General features: G+C 34.0%; 1 pseudogene; it reads right to left on the bottom strand.

The window, feature by feature from the left end:
* Positions 1 to 523: 523 nt before the first annotated feature.
* The window catches only part of LOC149192688 (cytoplasmic 60S subunit biogenesis factor REI1 homolog 1-like), a 143,134-nt pseudogene continuing 137,657 nt past the window's right edge, over positions 524 to 6,000 (bottom strand).

Here is a 6,000-nt window from a genome sequence, read left to right as displayed (position 1 = left end):
TTTTAGTGAAATGCACACACATCCCCTTTCTACTCAAAAAAAAATATTTTTGTCCTTACAAAGAGAAAATAAATTTCTTTTACAATTGAACAAATACCGATGTGTGTTTCATACCTTTTATATGAAATATAGATTAAATAGATGATGCTAGTTATTAGGGTCTCTGCTCATCCATGAATGTACAATGCAACAATATTTTTCGTTGGTTGTATTTCTCACTCGTATTACCATTTCACACAATAAATTCTTATGAGGTGGCCACAAATCATAAGACTAACATGAAAAGTATAGTAATTTTCCAAACTTGTTACTTCAACTAGGAAAGTATCCATGGAAATTGCCTTATTAACATAAAGGCATGTGGTAAGGTTACATATCACCATACTTGCATCTAGCAATTGTTCAAACTCGCAACTTTAAATGGAATAATTTAAATGGTATCTAAATAATCACTAGATTATATTTGATAAGATACAAAAGATTCTTGTGATTGTTTACAATGAAAAGAATTGAAAGGACCGTCTTAATATGGAACATTCTTCGGAAGGTTCCTAATTACATTATTCTTAAGAGATAATTTTTTCCACATTGTCTCCACGCCATAATGTTGTATTTTATTTAATGCATTGTGCCTGAATATCTTACCTTTTGATTCTATAGTTTCCAAATCCATGCTTCGATACCTACCAGATAAAATCCACCAAGTTTTTCATGCAAGGAACAAATTTTCAGCCTTAAAGCATAGACTATAGTCCTATGAACACTACATTTAAATATATTATCACACAATTCCCTAGAATATATGACCTTGAGCCTAATTCAAAAGAAAGAGAAACATCTATCTCAATTTTTGGGTGTGACCTTTGATGGCAATATTGAAGAAATTCATGAGAACCAATCAACTTGCATGTTGTTCTATTTTTAGAATCTATTTGGATTACCAGTTTAGGCCTTCCAAAGCCAAGTTCAATATTTACACTGATATTTTCCTTTGTAGGTGCTATTTGCATCCCACATTCTTGCATGTAAGTATCCATAAATAGAAATCAGTGCCAGATCATAGCATAAATAATAAATAACCATGCAGTCAGTAAATATGTCCTTTGAAATCACAAACAAGAAGTTGAAAAGTTGGAAAATATCCTATGAAATGAACCAATTACATAATACAAGAAACCATAAAATTATTGTTGTAGTCATAAACGTCATCTAAATCACTATCTTCTTCTTCATCTCCATCTCCATAGTGTAATTTGCAATGGTCTTTAGAAATCATATTCTTCCTAATAGCTTCCAGACTTAGAATTTTTTTCCATTTCTCATTGCAATACAAACACAAAAAATCATTGGTCACTTGTGATGGTAGAGAAAAAGTAGCCAATTATAAGGATTTTCAATAATTCTGCTAAAATACGCAATGGAAACTTGAAAATGAAATATTTGTGTGTGTGTGTGTTCTTCTAAAATACCTTGAGGCCAAGATAACTTAGTAGATATTTCAAATATTTAGCAATATGAATAAAAAATTCACGCATCTTATGCATATGCTCTACACAACTCCCAATGGACCCATTTGACTAGAAATCACATAAGGAGTAGCAGTTGGCACCCCACTTTAACTTCTTTGCTATCGACTCAAAATTAACTCCAATATTTCCTAAACTTGATTCATTAACATCCAAATTACTCATACATTCTAATGCTACAGTAACCATGCCATAGGTTTTGACCTCCTCCCATTCTTCAATTCCTTTAGATTCTTCCAATTTATCTCTATTCAAAGAAAAAAAGAAATTCTAACAAGAGATGACCTATTTGCATAATGTTCTGGTATTGTATTTATGACAGTAATGCCAGAACTTCAAGAATTGAAGCACATATAATTTTAGCCTTTGAATTAAGATTTTGAACATATGCCTTGAAACTTTTGTATTCTTTTCCACAAAGTGAGCAACTATACAACATCGGGTTTCTTTCAAGCCTCTTTTGATCCTTAACTAATTCTTGTTGCCTTTCCTGAAACAAGAGTTGGAGGTAGTTTTAGTCCCTATCAGGAAGGTCAAGAGATGGATAATACATAAGCCTGATATGGATAATAAATAAGCCTAGAGATACATAAGACGATAATGATGTAGAGCTTCTAGTGTGAAAATAATATCACACCAAAATCAATACCAAACACATGCAATCAAATACACACTTTCTCAAAAATAGATCATCAAGCCATGGGTCCAGTACACGCACCTCCTGTAACGATGATATATTTTTTCTTTCTAAAAAAGCCTCATTCCCATTATATTTTCTTATGGTTGTTTCTCCAACAAATAGATTCAAGAGAGCATCGTCATCTTCAAATCTGAAAAATAGAATGTAACAACTTCTCGAAGGATCAAATAAAAAAATGTCAGCATCACAAATGTGATGTACAAAAAGGAAAAGACAGAAAAAGCACTTTCACCTTAAGGTAGTAATGAAAATCATAGAATTTATTCATCTATTATTTCACAGAAGTAGCATATGAAATGAAATGAAATGAAAAGGGTAGTTAAGAAAAAGCATAGTATTAAGTCACCTATTAGTTTACAGAAGACAACTTATAAAAGCAATGAAAAGCTGCAGTATATATAGAAATCTGCAAAATGGATTTTCAAGACCTAAACCAATTTGATGCAAAAATGATTCAAGCCATCTGCTTTTAAACAAAGAATTTTTTGTGGAAGAAAAAAAAAAGTAATCTCTTTAGAGATTTTTGTTAATGTATATATTGCTTCATTTATTAGGTTATTTAGCACAATGAAAACAAACTTATGCTATTTCTAGTGAGGTTAATGCATTTACTACAATCCTATAATATACTAAACCTAGCCAATGACTCACTCTTGATGCTACTTAACCAAGGATGCTAGATACCACCACCAAAAGTTTCAAAATTTATACTCCCATTAAGGAAGGAAAGTGAAAGCTAGAGAAATGATAGGATAACATTGTAGAAAAAAATAAGTTTACTAATAACATGCATTCGTACCTCTATTATTTGATTATTAGTAGTTATATGTACATTTAGTTGCTTTAATTGACCTATCTTTAACATTTATTGTAAATTTTCTCCTTAAAAATTGAGATATATCACAATGTGATTTTATATCAATTCCATTTCCATATGCCAGAAATAAGTAAATGTGATAAATCCCACAAGGCCTAGTTATATTTGAGAAGCATCAAGGGGGATAGGTAAAGCAGGTTCATAGGAATGGTATTGGCTACCAATAATCTGAGTCATTAATTCAACACTTGCAATGCTCGGATAAATTTCAACAGGTGGATACTGAGGTTCCAATTGTACTACTGGATCTTGCTTGGACGGATCAAATTGAGAAACCTCATTCATTGTGATTGAATTTGTAATGTCAATACTAGAAGAAAAGTTCTGATCTTCAATGGGAGATGTTTGTTTATGGTGTCAACTTGGAGACTCAATGATTGGGTCTAACGTCCTGTAGAAATTCCCCATTATTAACATTTTTAGTTTATTTTAATAAAGATGAATTATAATGGTTCATTTTAATAGAATCAACACTATCACAAAAAAAGTATTAACCTTGAGGAAGGTTCTTTATTTGAATACTATATGTCTAGGATGTCTCAGAAAGTGGAGTGTAACTCTAATCGCTACCACCCTTTCCAATATTATGCTTAAAATATTTCCAAATAATTCTTCAAAGCTTCCAAAACTGAGCCCTATAAAAGCAACTTCAAGAAATTGAATATTATTTGGAATGATTAGATTTTCATCATTTCAAGCATTTAGTTGTTCAAGTTCTTCCTGCAAATTGGTAGCTCCATCATCCACATTCACAACATTGGGTGGCGAAAGGGATGGTGCACTTATCTCGACAACACCTCCACTACCTATGCTACTATTAATTAGACGAGGGTTTTATTGTTAATTACATGAGGGTTCTATTGAGGATGCTAGAATTTCATCAACTAAGGGGGTCTCCCCAGTATGAAGTACCAACTAGACCTCACACCATTTGGAGTAGGAGCCCCAACCAGGAAATAAGGGTTGTTTCCATTATCCTTAGGAATTTTCCTTGGCTACAATTATTAGCATAAGATATTATACAAACAATATTTGTAACAAGCAAGTGAGTTGACACTGTGGGGCATAGAATTGCAATTGACATGAGGTTCTTTCACAAAAGTGAGAAGGAAGAGTGCACCCGTAGAAGAAAATTAATAGTTCTATCCTAAAAGAGACACATAAGAGCATGGAAAGAATCTTTAGTTAACCTGTAAAGTAGTTCAAAAGATAACAATGATCATGAAATCAAGTAACAATTGACATTCAACACGATGCATACTAAAGCCAACACAATAGTTAATTTTCATTAGTATGCATTAACATAAACTGTTAAAATTGGCAACTAGGGACAAACTCCATGTGGGGCATATTATTTATGGCAGCTGATATTTTTATTGGATCCCTCTGATTGAGAGGTGTAGGATTGATCTAAGATCATCTGATTCCAATAAGTATTTATGAAGTTATGAATTTATTTATGTTATGGACAAACTGTTAAGTCAACCAACAACTTATGTAGGCTCAGAAGCCCAACAGTCATGTCTATTCAACCTCTACATTTTAGTATAAATAGAAGAGGACTTCAAGTCATTTCTACACACACTTGGATCTCTTCCTCTCTCTACTTGTCTTTGGGTTTTAGTAGGAGGAGAGATGCTAAGGAAAAGCTGGAAAATCTGGAACTACCGGAAGAGTCAGAACTGCCGGAAAAGACGGAACTACCGGAAAAGCCAGAAATGCTAGAAAATCTGGAAATACCGGGAAATCCAGAAAAGCCGGACACTGTTGGAAAAGCTAGAATAGCCAGAAAAGCTGGAAAAGTTGGAACTGCTGGAAAAGCCAGAAAAACTGGAAAAGCTAGAACTGCCGGAAAATCTTGAAAAGCCAGAACTGCTGGAAAAGCTGGAACTGCCAGAAAATTCGAAACTGCCGGAAAAGTCGGAAACACCGAGAAAAGCTGGAAATATTGGAAAAGCCAGAAAATCCAGAAAAGTCGGAACAACTAGAACTGCCAAAACTACTGGAAAAGCTGAAACTACCAGAAAAGCTGGAACTGCCAGAAAAGCTGAAAACACCGAAAAAGCTGGAAATACCGGAAAATCCAGAAAAGATGGAAAAGACAATAAATCCGAAAATGCCAGAACTGTTGGAACTGCCGGAAAAGTTAGAACTGCCAGAAAAGCCAGAACTACCGGGAACTGCCGAAATAGCTGGAGCATCTGTCTCCGAAGGAAGGCATCATGGTGTATGAGATCATGGACAACATAATAAGTAGCATGATGATATGAGCATGGGCAACATAATGATGCATGATGATATGAGCATGGGTAGCATAATGATGAATAAGATCATGAGCATGGGTAGTTTGATGATGAATAAGACCATGGAGGATGCAGCATGATGAGCAACATGAAGATGAGAGCAGCTCAGTCATCAAAGTTCAACACATGTGATAGTATAGAAAGGTGTCACATGGTAACGTGCAACAAATAGACGACATGCAACACTATGATTGGTGAACCAGTCACCCTAGAGAATCATTTGAAGCAATATGTCTTCAACTGATCTCATGCCAATATCAAAAGTCAAAGAGATTGACTTCTATTGTAAATGTACTATCTCTCTCACTTTCTCTGCTGAACTTTGAACAACATAAAAGAAGAATTGATCAAGGGTTTCCCCACATTGTGGGTTTTGTTCCTGGCTAGTGCCACATCTTGTGTCCTCTTGTCTTGGCTTGTCTTCTGCAATTTATATTTATGTTCTATCTACAGTTTACTTTATGCTAATGTGATTGCTAATGTGGAAAAGAAATTGAAATAAATTTCTCTAGCATAGAACATACCTAAAATTAACATGGTATCAGAGTTGAGGTGAAGACAATGCCTAAGAAAGAGTGAAAGAGCAATCACCAA

The sequence above is a fragment of the Pinus tabuliformis genome, chromosome 2_2, assembly GCF_031772625.1.
Source record: "Pinus tabuliformis cultivar Carrire ecotype Pingquan chromosome 2_2, CPIR1, whole genome shotgun sequence".
Taxonomy (NCBI): domain Eukaryota; kingdom Viridiplantae; phylum Streptophyta; class Pinopsida; order Pinales; family Pinaceae; genus Pinus; species Pinus tabuliformis.
Note: the sequence above shows the minus strand (reverse complement) of the source record. Positions and strands in the feature narration are given on the sequence as shown.